General features: G+C 42.9%; 1 pseudogene; it reads left to right on the plus strand.

The window, feature by feature from the left end:
• The first annotated feature begins 4221 nt into the window (after positions 1-4221).
• LOC124509871 (adenylosuccinate lyase-like) lies at positions 4222-5640 on the plus strand (annotated as a pseudogene).
• Positions 5641-14566: the final 8926 nt, after the last annotated feature.

Raw genomic sequence — 14566 nt, forward strand, 5'->3', positions numbered from 1 at the left:
AGTTTCAAGGCATAATTCCCCAATCAAATATGGGCCTGAAATTATTACTCCTCTTGAGGCTGTATACCTACCTAAGGAGGTACCTGTAATTCACCTCAAAGGATATCCAAAGGATATGATCTAAAATCTAAAAGAAACAATTCAGCAGACCATCATGCCAAGCAGGCAGCGTGGGATAAACAAATATTTGATCTTATACCAGTCTTAACTCCAATAAAGTCCATAGCTCCAGTCTATTCAGGCCAAGAAATTCATATAGCCCAGGAACAAGGATATTAAAAAAATGCACAAGAGTGAAAAATCTTCATACCCAAGAATAATCGACAGAAGGTAACACAGGGTTTATAAACACCAGGCTATTCATTTGGGCAAAAATGCTTTAAAACATTTAATTAAAAATATATTTGATGGAGTAAACTTCACAGCCTCAGTAAAGCAGTTCCACCAATCCTGTATTGTTTGTGTGCAGGTAAATCCAGAAGGCACCATCCGCCCTCCCCCACTTTTAAACCAGTCCAAAGACTTGGATCATACCCAGGAGAGGACTGGAAGCCTGATTTCACACAAATGCCTCCTTGCAAAGGCTGTAAGTTTCTACTAGTGTTTATTGATACCTTCACTGGATGGATCGAGGCCTTTCCATGTGAAACCGAAAGAACCACAGAAGTAACCAAAGTTTTGTTGCGAGAAATTATTCCCACATTTGGCCTTCCACAATCCCTTCAAAGTGACAATGGTCCCTCTTTTACTGCAGAAACAACTCAACAAATAGTGCAAGTTTTAAAAACTAAGTATTTTCTGTGTTCAGTCTGGCATCCACAATCCTCTGGGAAGGTAGGAAAAGCTAACCATACTTTAAAATGACACCTTACTGGGGCGCCTGGGTGGCTCAGTTGGTTGAGCGTCCAACTTCAGCTCAAGTCATGATCTCGCGGTTTGTGAGTTCGAGCCCCGCCCCGGGCTCTGTGCTGACAGCTGGGAGCCTGGAGCCTGCTTCGGATTCTGTGTCTCCTCTCTCTGCCCATCTCCCTGCTTGGGCTCTGTCTCTCTCTGTCTCTCAAAAATAAATAAATAAATGTAAAAAACAAGAATTTAAAATGACACCTTACTAAACTTAGTCTTAGAGACCCAGGAAAATTGGGTTACTCTTTTACCAATATGATTTCTCAGAGCAAGAACTGCTTCAAAACAACCTCTAGGACTCAACCTTTTGAGTATTTTACGGAAAGCCATTTCTTCCAGTGGATCTGTTATTAGATGAAGATTGTAATGCTTTGTTAAATTATTCACTTGAGGCTAGTTTAATTCACAAATTACTTAATGAGTATACTGATCAATGCTCCCCAAACCTGATTTAACTACAACTGAAAGTCCACCCCATGTAAGTCCTGGAGATATAGTTTATTGAAAGAATTGGAAGTCAAATACAGCCGGAGACTTAAATCTAAAATGGAAAGGTCCATATCGGGTCATATTATGTACTCCCCCTGCAGTAAAATTAGAGGGACACTTCACGGGCTCATATATCTAGAATAAAACCTGTACCTCCTTCACAGGAGACCCATGAGCAAACAAATGCACCTCCAACTCTGTGAACCTGTAGAAGATCTCAAACTCCTCTTCAAATGATGTTGAAGGTTGTATATTTCCTCTTTGATTTCTGTCCACCTATCTTGGCTGACAATTCCTTTCTACAATGGGCACAACATGATGCTAAACTACAAAATCAAACAGCTAGTTGCATATGTGGAGTTTTGCCCATGTCAAGTACATCTGGGTTACCCTGGTGGGTTTCCCTTTTACAAGGCACAGATTGGCTCTCTCTCTATTCTTATATTTCAGTGAGGATATATAATGATGCAATGTCTTGTGATAAACCTATCACTAATTAGGATGTTTCTTCCTGGCCCATGATCGATAGGATATGGAATTTACTGGGACATAACCAGACTTTTTCATGCCCTCAAACTATTACAATCTTAACTGATTTTATAAACCCACAAATTGCTGCCTGCCAACAAGTGCCATAGTTATGAAACCCTACTTATCACTATGCTGAGAATGGCATATATCAAATTTGGGATGTATATTTATGGCTCACACCCACGACTGGACAGCTCAGTCAAAAGGCACTTTTATGCTGGGGACAAAGAAATCTTACATATGATACCTGGGAAAATAGCCAACATCTGGGCGTTTAGGATGGCTATCATTAGAAACAAGTTCCCAAACCATTGTGCTCCAGGCTACTGACAAGTTCGCTACTGATTGGATAAGGCAACCTGGAATCAGACAGCCAGCTCCAAACAGAACCCACTGGTTATGTGGGACTAACCTATGGCCCTGGCTTCCTCCAGAGTGGATAGGTTGTTGCACCCTAAGTTTTGCCTGGATTCATGGGCACATTAACAAAACCATCTCTACCCTGACTAATCTTCCCAATTTAAAACAAAGGTGGGAGCACCCGGGTGGCTCAGTTGGTTAAGTGTCTGACTTCAGCTCAGGTCACGATCTTGTGGTTTGTGGGTTTGAGCCCCGCCCGCATTGGGCTCTGTGCTGACAGCTCAGAGCCTGGAGCCTGCTTCAGGATCTGTGTCTCCCTCTCTCTCTGCCCCTCTCCCGCTTGCCCTCTGTCTCTGTTTCTCTCTCTCAAAAATAAAAACATTAAAAAAAAATAAAAAAACAACAAAGATGGACACGATCTGGTTTTCAATGGTATGATCATTTGGCATCCATTTTTCTCCATCTGTAGGGTTAGAACGTATAATTTGGCACATGGAAGTCCTCAGTAAATACACCATAAAGGCACTCAGTGATTCACAGAACAGTATCTCCTTACTTAATACTGAAGTTGCACAGATGAACAAAGCAGTTCTACAAAATAGAGTGGCTTCAGATGCTCTAACCACAGCACAAGGTGGCACATAGGCCATTATTAAAACAGAATTCTGTGTGCACAACCCAGGTTATCACAGAAATGTCACAGGGTTATTTAAAAATGTGAATATCCAAATTGGGGCTCTACAAAGTCCTTCTCTCTCGTTTTTTAAAAAATTTGTTTTTGGGGCACCTGGGTGGCTCGGTCGGTTAAGCATCTGACTTCCGCTCAAGTCATGATCTCAAGGTCCGTGAGTTCGAGCCCCGCGTCGGGCTCTGTGCTGACAGCTCAGAGCCTGGAGCCTGTTTCAGATTCTGTGTCTCCCTCTCTCTCTGCCCCTCCCCTGTTCATGCTCTGTCTCTCTGTCTCAAAAATAAATAAACGTTAAAAAAAAATTATTTTTTAAGTGGGGTAGGGGCAGAGAGAGAGGGAGAGAGAGAATCCCACACAGGCTTCACACTGTCAGTGGTGCAAGGGCAGAGCCCCATGTGGGGCTTGAACTCATGAACCGTGAGATCATGACCTGAGCTGACATTGAGACTCGGATGCTTAACTGACTAAGCCACCCCAAAATCCTTCTCTCTCTTTCAATGATTGGTTACGTTCCTGGCCTGGGGAGGGTTATGGTCAACAATTAGGGATCTTTTCATTGGACTTCTCATTCTTTTTTTTTTTTTCACATTTATTTATTTTTGAGAAACAGAGTGAGACAAAGCGTCAGAGTGAGACTGAGCCGAGGTCGGATGCTCAACCAACTGAGCCACCCGGGCACCCCTGGACTTCTCATTCTTTTTTTTTTTTTTTTTTTAATTTTTTTTTTCAACGTTTATTTATTTTTGGGACAGAGAGAGACAGAGCATGAACGGGGGAGGGGCAGAGAGAGAGGGAGACACAGAATCGGAAACAGGCTCCAGGCTCTGAGCCATCAGCCCAGAGCCTGACGCGGGGCTCGAACTCCCGGACCGCGAGATCGTGACCTGGCTGAAGTCGGACGCTTAACCGACTGCACCACCCAGGCGCCCCTGGACTTCTCATTCTTATAGCCACACTCATCGTAGTGTGTTGCTTTCTTAATAACTCACTACTTGGTGCCAAGACTCCTTCCCCGCCATAACTTCAAGCTGCAGGTGATCCTTTCCACTCCACACGTGTGGCCCCCCCTTGGACTTGCTGCTTCTCCTTTCTTAACTCCTACTTACAAAAGCCCCCCACTGACAGTGTTGACCCATAGTTAGGGACATCCCCACGCCCCTATTCAGCAGGAAGAAGTTACAGAAGACAAGACCTTCCACTCTCAGCAACCTTAAAGATTTAGAGGTTAAAATTGTTCAGGGTGACGAATGATGTGGGGAAACCGAGGCAAGCTGAGGTCAAAGCACAAGCTAACAACCACCTGGGAGAGGGGAGGAACCTCCCAGGTCAGGTGGGATGAGTGTGACATCCCTTGGGCACTCCTGGCTGCCCAAGAACCAAGGAAAGGGAAAAAACTAATGGTTCACTGATAGAGATCCCAGCCATGCAGGACAGAGTCTCCATCAGTTTATAACTATCTTAATGATTACAAGGTAAAAAGCAATCAAAAAAACTTTTTTAATGTTCATTTATTTTTAAGAGAGAGAGAGCGAGCGAGCAGGGGAGGGGCCGAGAGAGAGAGGGAGACACAGAATCCGAAGCAGGCTCCAGGCTCGGAGCTGTCAGCACGGAGCCCGACGCAGGGCTCGAACTCACGAACAGTGAGATCGTGACCTGAGCTGAAGTCAGATGCTTAATGACTGAGCCACCTAGGCGCCCCTAAGGTAAAAAGCAATTTTATCCATAGCAAACTTCCAGAAACCTGTAGATTCAACTTCTTGGGACCCTGACGTCATCCTCCCCTCCATAGGATAGAAAATTTGTATATAATCAGTCACTCCTTACACTTACAATGCAGCTCTTTCTGCCCATGGGTCCTGTCCCCATGCTTTAATAAAACCACTTTTTTTTCTGCAACAAAGATGTCTCCAGAATTCTTTCTTGGCTGTCGGCTCTGAACCTCAACACTTCAAACCACATCAGACCTATATACGAAAAGTGGCTATTCAGGTGCTGGCTAGGTTGGGGGCATTCACGCATAAAATTTGTACTGACATATGACTCCTGGCACACCTCAGGGAGATAAGGGAACCCTCTGAGAGACAGCAGATTGACCCAAGTGCAATGCCACGCAAGCGGAACCCTGTGTGCTCAGAGCGGTGCTGCAGCATCTGTGCATTGGTTTGAGGGCACAGCGGATGACAGTGTCCATCTATGTATCTGTTTGGCTGACAGTGTCCATCTATGTATCTGTTTGGCTGAGGCACTTCTCGCTGCAGATGTTACACTGAATACGCTGCAGAACATTTCTGAAGGATTGGTGGTATACCCCAAAGTAATTGAGCAGTGCGTTCAGCAAGAGTTGCCTTTCATGGCCACGGAGAATGTCATCACGGCCATGGTGAAAGCTGGGGCTAGCTTCCAGGATCGCCACGAGACAATAAGAGTGCTTTCCTAACAGGCAGCTGCTGCGGTCAAGCAGGAAGGAAGCGGGTGACAATGACCTCATAGAGCGAAGCCAGGATGATGCCTCTATCAGTCCCATTCACTCCCAGTCGGACCATCTACTGGATCCTTCTTTTACAGGTTGTGCATCCCAACAGGTGCAGAGATTCTTAGAAGAGGAGGTTTATCCCCTGCTAAAACCACATGAAGGTGTCATGAACTTGAAAGCAGAATTACGTCTGTAGAGTTGGAAGAGAATTAAACAAGAAATCCTCATTGGCTCTGTTAACTTTTGTTACTGAGTCACGGAAACTTGCTCCTCCAGTGCCTTATTTTACCTCAAGAGCCGTTAACCTGCAATTGATAGGGTACTTTTTGTTTGCATGACACATTTCTCAACATTCACAATGCAGAAATAAACTACGTTAACTTGGACTCTGTTTTCTCTGTGTTTTCATTTGCCTGTTCTAACAACAACCCAAAAATGATCTATCTGTAACACAGCCCAGTCTCTGTCACTTCGGCACATCACAGGGGTAGAAAAGAGTCACACGGCTAGCACCCTTTCGTCTAAGGCAGAACTTCATGCCTCCCCGGACCACAAGCCCATTTCCCTCCAGAGATCCAGCCCAGAGCCCAGCTGAACACACAAATAGGCAAGCAGAATGAAGTTGGCCCCAGGCCTCCGCACATCTCACCTCCCCCCGCCATGGCCCTCCAAGCTTCCTGGCTACACCCTTCTGCCCCCCACTCCCAGGCCAACTCCTAGCCTCTGAGTCACCGGGGAGCTTTCTTTGTGGGATAGTTAACCAGGGTTTCAGTGTTAATATAAAACAATGTCCAGTGAAATCCATTGTTTCCTAAGTGACTCCCCTATTTTAATGACAACTGATGCTGCCTCTGTGCCTTCATACATGATGTCCCCTCTGCCTGGATGATCCCCAACTCTTCCAGATACTACATTCCTATAGAATCCGTCTGTGCATAAAGAAACCTCTCAAATCCCCATTTTATATTGGGTCCTTTAGGACATGATCTCAGCTCCTGTTATATTTTACAGCATATATTTTATAATCGTACGCTAATTTGTACATTTATATGTCTAATATCGCCTCTCTAGTAGATCGTAAACTTCATGAACTTACTACTAACTCAGTGCAAATGAAAGAATTGTAGGGAGTGTGTGTACCCAGGCTTGGCTTTGGAAAAGAAGGTGGGTGTCCTTCTGAAGCCCTGGGCTCACTTCTGCTCCGTATACCTAAAGGTAGCTTAGTCTGCGACCAGGTCATAAGAAAGGTAATTTTTAAAATTTTAAGTAGCGATACAGTAAAACCTTGCATTGCAAGTAACTTGTCAGTGAGTGTTCCCCAAGATGAGCAAATGTTTCTAATAAATTTTGACTTGATAAATGAGCAATATCTTGCCATATGAGTAGTGCATCATGCCAAAAGTCACATGACTGCAACTGAGACAATAATTCTTGAAATTCGCTTTGATAGACAAGTGCTCTGCGTTACAAGCATGTTTCTGGAGCGAATTATGCCCGCGAACCAAGGTTTTACTGTAGATCCTTGCTACAACAAATAACTGTGTTGTGAAGGTGACAGATGTGTAAAGTGTGGAGGCCGCTTTTAGGCAAACAGGCTCGAGTGATGGGATACAGAAAGGGCCTGGTGACCACCTGGCTGAATACAGACAGGCCCTTCGGGCAACTCACCCTGAAATATCCATAGGCTCTAACTGACCAGCGGGCGACTTGCAGCTAGGCACGCTTACCCAAAAAGGGAAATTCTGTACGTCACCATACCTCCTCACTTTCCCTCCTTGAAAGTGGCCTCCACCCTCTGCCTCCTTGCAGACTGCCTCTCCTCTGCTGTCCTGCGACGCCCCCCTGTGGTGTATTCCATAAACTTCTATCTCCTTTGTTCTGCCTCGGGTGAATTCTTTCACCTCCCGTGCCACTGGCATCCACCTGATGGTTGCCCCACATTTGGAGGTCCCCATCGAATTGAGAGACACCATTTAGGCACCACATTAAGGTTGATAATAATTAGGATCTTTAGATGAATGTAAGATACTGTAACCAAAGTGTGATGCCCTCATGTCATGAGCCTAAAACAATTGGAAATAGCAGAGCTTGACAATCAAAAGTTGGGTAGGCGAGAGTCAGAAAATTTGGGTTTGAATATTTGAACTTTGCCTACTGGTTATGTATCCTTGGGCAAATTACTGTCTCTGTGCCTTGGTTTGTTTATCTATAAAAAAGGAATAGGGGCTACTGGGTGGCTCAGTCGGTTAAGCGTCCGACTTCGGCTCAGGTCATGATCTCACGGTCCGTGAGTTCGAGCCCCGTGTCGGGCTCTGTGCTGACAGCTCAGAGCCTGGAGCCTGTTTCGGATTCTGTGTCTCCCTCTCTCTCTGACCCCCCCACCCCCACCCCCATTCATGCTCTGTCTATCTCTGTCTCAAAAATAAATAAACATTAAAAAAAAAAGGAATAAAAAATTCCTTGCCTTCAGAAGGCCGATATAAAGATAAAATAACACATATAAAGTGCTTGGCTCTTAGGGGCTGTTAAAAATAAAACAAAATTCAACCAGCAATTTTGAAGATCTAATTGGCTTCCTTGAGCAATTCGTGAATTAGGAAGCTTGCCGTCCAGCAAGTAGAGAGGTGCTGCGAGGAATTGTACAAGATGAAAGGTTTTTACAGGAAAGAGGTTGGAGCAAGGAAGCTGATTAGCAAAAGAAAAGAAAGATTTGCTACATCTTCTTTTGGCAGGGAAGGGAAAGGCAGGGTTTGTTTGTTTGTTTGTTTGTTTGTTTAAGTGGGACACATTTGGCACAGAATGCTACATTAGTTTCAGGTATACGACATAGTTTTTCAATAAGTCTATGCGGTCTGCTATGCACATCACAGGTGTAGTTACCACCTGCCACCAAACAACCTACTAGAATACTATTGACTGTATTCCCTCTGCTGTACCTTTAATCCCCGTGATGTATTCATTCCATGTCTGGAAGAACGTGCCTTCCTCTCCCCTTTATCCCCTCCCTCTCGCTTCCCGCAACCATCAGTTTCTTCTCAGTATTTGTGGGTCAGGTTCTGCTTTTTGTTTGTTTATTCATTTGCCTTCTAGGTTCCACATATAAGCAGAGTCCTGTGGTATTTGTCTTTCTCTGACTTATCTCACCCAGCACAGTACCCTCTAGGTCCATCTATGTTGCCACAGATGGCAAGATCTCATTTTTGTGTGTGTGATTTGGTAATATTCCATTATATACATCTTTACCAGTTCATCTCTTGATGGACATTGGGGCTGCTTCCATATCTTGGCTATTGCAAATGATGCTGCAATAAACATAGGGGTGCATATATCTCTTCGAATTAGAGTTTTTGTTTTCTTCAGGTAAATATCCAGAAGTGGAATTACTGGATCGTATGGTGGCTTTATTTTTAACTTTTATGAGGAGCCTCCATACTGTCCTCGACAGTGACTGCATCAGTTTACATTCCCACCGGCAGGGTGTGACGGTTTCTTCTCCCCACATCTTCCCCAACACTTGTTATTTCTTGTCTTTTTAAGACTAGCCATTCTGACAGGTGTAAGGTAATAGTTCACTGTGGTGATTTCAAGGTGATATTTCATTTGACAGAGTTGGTTGTGTTTTTTGTTTGTTTGTTTGTTTGTTTGTTTACCATGCAGATTGCTTCTAGCACTGATCAGGAAATTTCGAGACTGACTGTTAAAGGATCACATTCCTGAAATGGTTGAAACTGTACAGGTTGAAACCGTAGTTCTTGGTTTGCTGTCCTGGGGAGCCAATGACTCCATTTGGAATTTGTTGTTTCTTTCTTTTTTTAATGGAAGAGCCCTGTACAAGTTTACTATGACCTGTTGAGACACAAAAGCATACTTCAGGGAACAGGTATGGGAAACCCATGGAAATGACAGAACCAAGCAGGTGTCTGTTATTTTGTGATTCTGGCTTAACAAATTAAAAAATCGCAAAGAAAGTTTAGAAGTCAATGTTTATGCTTCAAGAGAATAGTACTTTTTATAACTATTTCATTTAGTAAAGACTTAAGAGTTTGAAATACCTGTAATATCCTCTGAATGCATGATTATGCTTATTTTAAACTTTTCTGAAGTAGAGAATATTTCATTGCTGGGATTAGTTTATGAATTTTTTTGTCACTAAACACATCTGTAAAGTGATAGACACTTTATGAGTAAGGAATGACCTAAAATACTCTCAAACTTCAATATATTATTCAATGGCTTTTGCAATTACTAATATTGCATGTATTTTAGGCCTTACTGACTTATGGTCTCTATATCTTTTTTTTTTTTTTTTTGAGAGAGAGAGAGAGAGCTTGAGCAAAGGGGGAGAGGGGCAGAGGGAGAGGGAGAGAGAGACTTAAGCAGGCTCCACACTCAGCTTGGAGCCCCATGCTAGGCTCAATCCCATGACCCTGGGATCATGACCTGAGTCAAAATCAAGAGTCAAAGGCTCAACCAACTGAGCCACCCAGACACCTCTCTGTATCTTCTTAAACAACACAGTGGGAGCACCTGAGTGGCTCAGTCAGTTAAGCATCCAATTCTTGATTTTGGCTCAGGTCATGATCTCACAGTTCGTGGGATGGAGTCCTGCATGGGACTCTGTGCTGACAGTGCAGAGCTGCTTGGGATTCTCTCTCTCTCCCCCTCTCTCTGCCCCTTCACTGCCTTGTTTGCTCTCTCTCTCTTGCTCTCCCTCTCTCTTCCTCAAAATAAATACATAGACATTAAAAACAAACAAAAAAAAGAACACTGTGAAACAGCCTTTCCTAGCTTATTTATTGCAATGAACATCATGGTCATTAGCCACTGTTGGTCCAGATAACCCCTATTACTTGGGGCTGTTCCTCCACTTTCCTATTCTTCCTGTTTTTTGCTACTCTTGACTATAGTTATAACCCCTTAATGGAATACCTTCCTCTATAGCTTGACAGTTGGTGAAGGAAACTATGCTGGGACATATTCCATATCTGTAGGTGGTGAAAGGGAAAATAAAAGAGAGGAAGGCATTAACTGAAATCAAGCTGTAAAGAAATAGGACATCAAAATACCAGGGATTAAAGTCTCCGACACTGTGGGCTAGCTTAGTGCTTCTGGCCTCGAAAACATACTTCTAAGGAGCGGTCCAGTTCCAATCAATACATGATTATAGAATTGTGGTTCCCGTGTTTCTTGATGAAGGATCTCCAAAAAAGAATATTTTTTAGCATTCTCCTTCCAAACTATAGATTCGCAGTTCTCGACTTTTTCTCTATGTTGTGGTGAGGTGGTGGGGGAAGAGGGCCAGAGAGAAGGTTTCCTAGAAAAGGAATCAGCAGAGTCTAGTGAAACCAGAGCATTAGAAGCAAACTTATGAGTTCTAGCCCAGCTCTGTGACTGAGCATGGGGTGGCTGAAGGAAGTTGGCTTAATGTTTTGAGGCTGTACTTTTTGCGTCTACTTTTTTGCATCTACCCAACTCACTGGGTTGGGAGGAATAGAGAGGGATACTGCCTTTTGTGATAAGTGTGATGCTGAGTTTTGAAATATTCAAAGTGAAAGGAAAATGTAATGTTCCATCTCTTGTTCCCCGTGTCAGCCTGGACAGAAGCCCTCACGAGACCTCATCTGTCGGCGTGACTCACTTTCCTGACTCTACCCTTGCTTCTTCCATCTCCAACAGATTGCCACCAAAAGAATGCTTTTCCTGAGAGTCTGATTAAATCACGGCTCTGCCCCACATTGCAATGGCACCCTCCACAGAATGAGCTTAAATGTCTCTGCAAAACATTTTTTTAATTCCCCAAATATTTACCCTGTTCCTAATATGGACCAGGCATTGCACAAAGCGCTAGGGATTCAATGAGAAATATGGCACCGCCCTAATCGCAGAGGAACTTGTAGACTAATGAGGAGAAAGCAGACAATTTCTGTCTTGGTCTGTTCAGGCCGCCATAACAAAGTACCGCACGGTTGGTGGCTTATGAACAACAGACATTTATTTCTCACCGTTCTGGAGGTTGGAAGTCCGGTTTCAGGGTGCTGGCACCTGGTCAGCTTGCAGACTTCTTACTGTATCTTCACATGGCAGCAGGGACTAGGGAGCGCTGTGGGATCTCTTCTCGAAGGGCTCCACACTCATGACCTCATCACCTCCAAAGACTCCACCTCCTAACACCATCACATTGGGGGCTAGGATTTAATATATGAATTTGGGGGGAACACTAACATTCATGCTATAGCAATTTCTTCATTTACTTTTTCAATGACACTGGCTTATTTAAAAAATCATTCACCTGATCAACATATATTTGAGTGTCTGTTTTTTTTAGATATGAAATTTATTGTCAAATTGGTTTCCATTGAGTGTCTATGAAACGATAGGACTAGGACTTGGGGTAACAGTGGTGGATGAAATTAAATATTCACCCTCTTAGTGCTCTCATTCTGGCTTAGATGACTCCCAAAAATACTACATCTCAGAACTATAGAAAGGAAAATGCAAAAATTAACTTTCCTACCCTATATCTTTCATTTCTACTTCCCAAAGGTAATCATCATTAATGACTTTTTGTGTTTCCAAGATGTTCTATGCTTATGCCAAATGCAGGACTATTTTATTTTTAAGCGAATGGATCAAGCTCTAACTCTACACAATGTATTTAACTGAGTCATATTTAACACGATTGCAATAGGTATGTGTCTTACAATCAATATCATCTTATATTTCTGAGGGACAGAATATTTTTCTTCTATTCTTTTCTTTTTGGTACATAAAATCAGGGTGAGTCTTAGGGTTGAGTCAATAAAATATGGTATTTTAATAGTACAGGACTTGACTACAAGAACACAATACTGAGCCAGTCAGGATTGCATTAATTACATTAGACTACGAGTAACAGAGATTAAAAACAATAGCTAAAAAAGGAATGTAATTTTTCCTTACCTAATAAGAAGATCAGGAGTTGAGAATGCAGAGTATATGCATGGCTTTAATAACCCCCCAGGGTTCAAACTCCTTTTGTCTTTCTGCTTCTCATGGCGGTCACACTTGGTGGCTCTTTTCTTCCCAATAGAGTGACCACATTCCAGGCAGGAAGAAAGATGTCATCTGCCTCTAACCACTCAATATGCAGCAGTGGAGAAGGAACAGGTAAACGTAATAAACAAAAACTACCATTCAGGAAAGGGGACGATGGGAAACATGTGGTGGTCACCGGTCCATAGCTATCATCAAATTCTGCCTGGCAGACGTGGTGAGGACTCTGGGCCTTAGCACAGGGGAAGCTCATTGGTTACACAAGCTGGCAACTCCCGAGTCTGCTTTCTGGGAGCATCTTCCTTGTGCATTGTCCTCTGTGGACCTCGATCTTTCCTCTCCGAGGTGAGGATTATAATGGATGCACTTCTAGGAGTTTGCCCAGCTTTTGAAACCCACTTATTTTGGTGGCAGCTTGAGTGCACTGAGATTATTCTAGCACCTAAAAGCTTTTACAGGCCAGGTTTAGGGCACCTTTGACCACTTTATTCTATCTAGATTTTGCAAGCCTGCTGTCTGTTTGCTTCCAGTCATTTCCACACATCAGAAACAACGGCCAAAGATCTTGTGAAGACATACTTTTTACATGTGACAATTCTGACCTTTTCCCCACTGGCTTCTGTGCTACCTTTTCAGATGGCTCCTGCTGTGAGGAAATTTGAGAAAATGGCAAATTCGATCACACCAGAAGCTTTCTGCTCTTTTATGAAAGTAGCACTGATTTTCTCTCCTAAGCCTGTACTTATAATGCCTTCTGTTTGAAGTAGGGTAGCAGTTGGCTTTCTTAACTCTGCAAGGCTACAAACTATGGAACTGTGGTAGGTTGTACTGTCCCAGAATGGGTGCATTATCCCCAGTCCCCCGTGTTCTTCTTACAATCTTACTGTGACACTCCTATTGAATGATGGGTTCTAAGCTCCTTCCTTAAGCATCCCGGTTGCTTGTGGCTACTGTACAAGTGACATTTTGGTCATAAAAGTGATATGGCTTCCTTCCATTCTCTTAGAAGGCTCACTCCTAGGACTGTGAGAAAGCCCAAGCCACATAGAAAAGTCATGGTAGCTATTCTGGACAACAGACCCAGCCCCCATCAACCTCCCTTCATATGAATGCTGGGGACTGTTCAATCAAATGAAATAAAAATAAAAATGACCATTTTCAGAAAATACTGAAAGTAGACATAGATGTGTAGCACGCTGGGAGATAAAAACTAGTCTCGATGATGTTTGAATAAAGTGTTTCAATTATGGATCGATGAATTAAAGACATAAATCATTGTGATCGGTTAAAACTATTGAAGGGATAACCTCATAGGACTATTACTCTGAAAAATACTGAAGGTTTTTTGCTTGCCCATAGCAAGAGTTTTGTTAAGATAACAAGTAATGTTTTTAAGGTTTGAGAATTCTCACTGTACATACTTTTTGAAAATATGCTTTTGAAAGATACTTTTGAAAGACAGTTCCTGATTTATTATTTAAAAAAGTTTTTTAAATATTTATTTATTTTTGAGAGAGAGAGGAGGGGCAGAGAGAGAGGGAAATACAGAATCTGAAGCAGACTCTAGGTTCCGAGCTGTCAGCACGGAGTCCAACATGGGGTTTGGACCCACCAACCACGAGATCATGACCTGAACCGAAGTCGGACGCTTCACCCACTGAGCCACTCAGGTGCCCTGACAGTTGCTGAGATATTAAAGGGAATACTCAAAATGGTAAACAGATAATTTGAAACGTAAGAAACACTGAATGTGTATACTGAGGGTAAAATGTAATGATAGAGAAATATGAAAGTTTTACATAAAAATGTTTTGAAGACCGTATGTCTCAACTCATCTATTGTTTGATTTGTAGACAGCCATCATATGTGAACATTTGCCCATATATCTGAATTCCACACGAGATGCTATGTTAGTCAAGATAATTAGGATAAACTTTGGGAATACACAGACTTGGAAATCCAATGGTTTAACATTAAAAGCATATTTTTTACTCACATAATGTGGGTTGGACACTTTCTCTGGGACGTTATCCTCCAAATGGAGACTCAAGGATCCAAGGACCTTTCATGATATATTGCCATCATCTTTC

Source organism: Lynx rufus, unplaced genomic scaffold, assembly GCF_022079265.1.
Source record: "Lynx rufus isolate CCGP_SWC_20201006 ecotype Redwood Valley unplaced genomic scaffold, mLynRuf1.p SCAF_15, whole genome shotgun sequence".
NCBI lineage: Eukaryota > Metazoa > Chordata > Mammalia > Carnivora > Felidae > Lynx > Lynx rufus.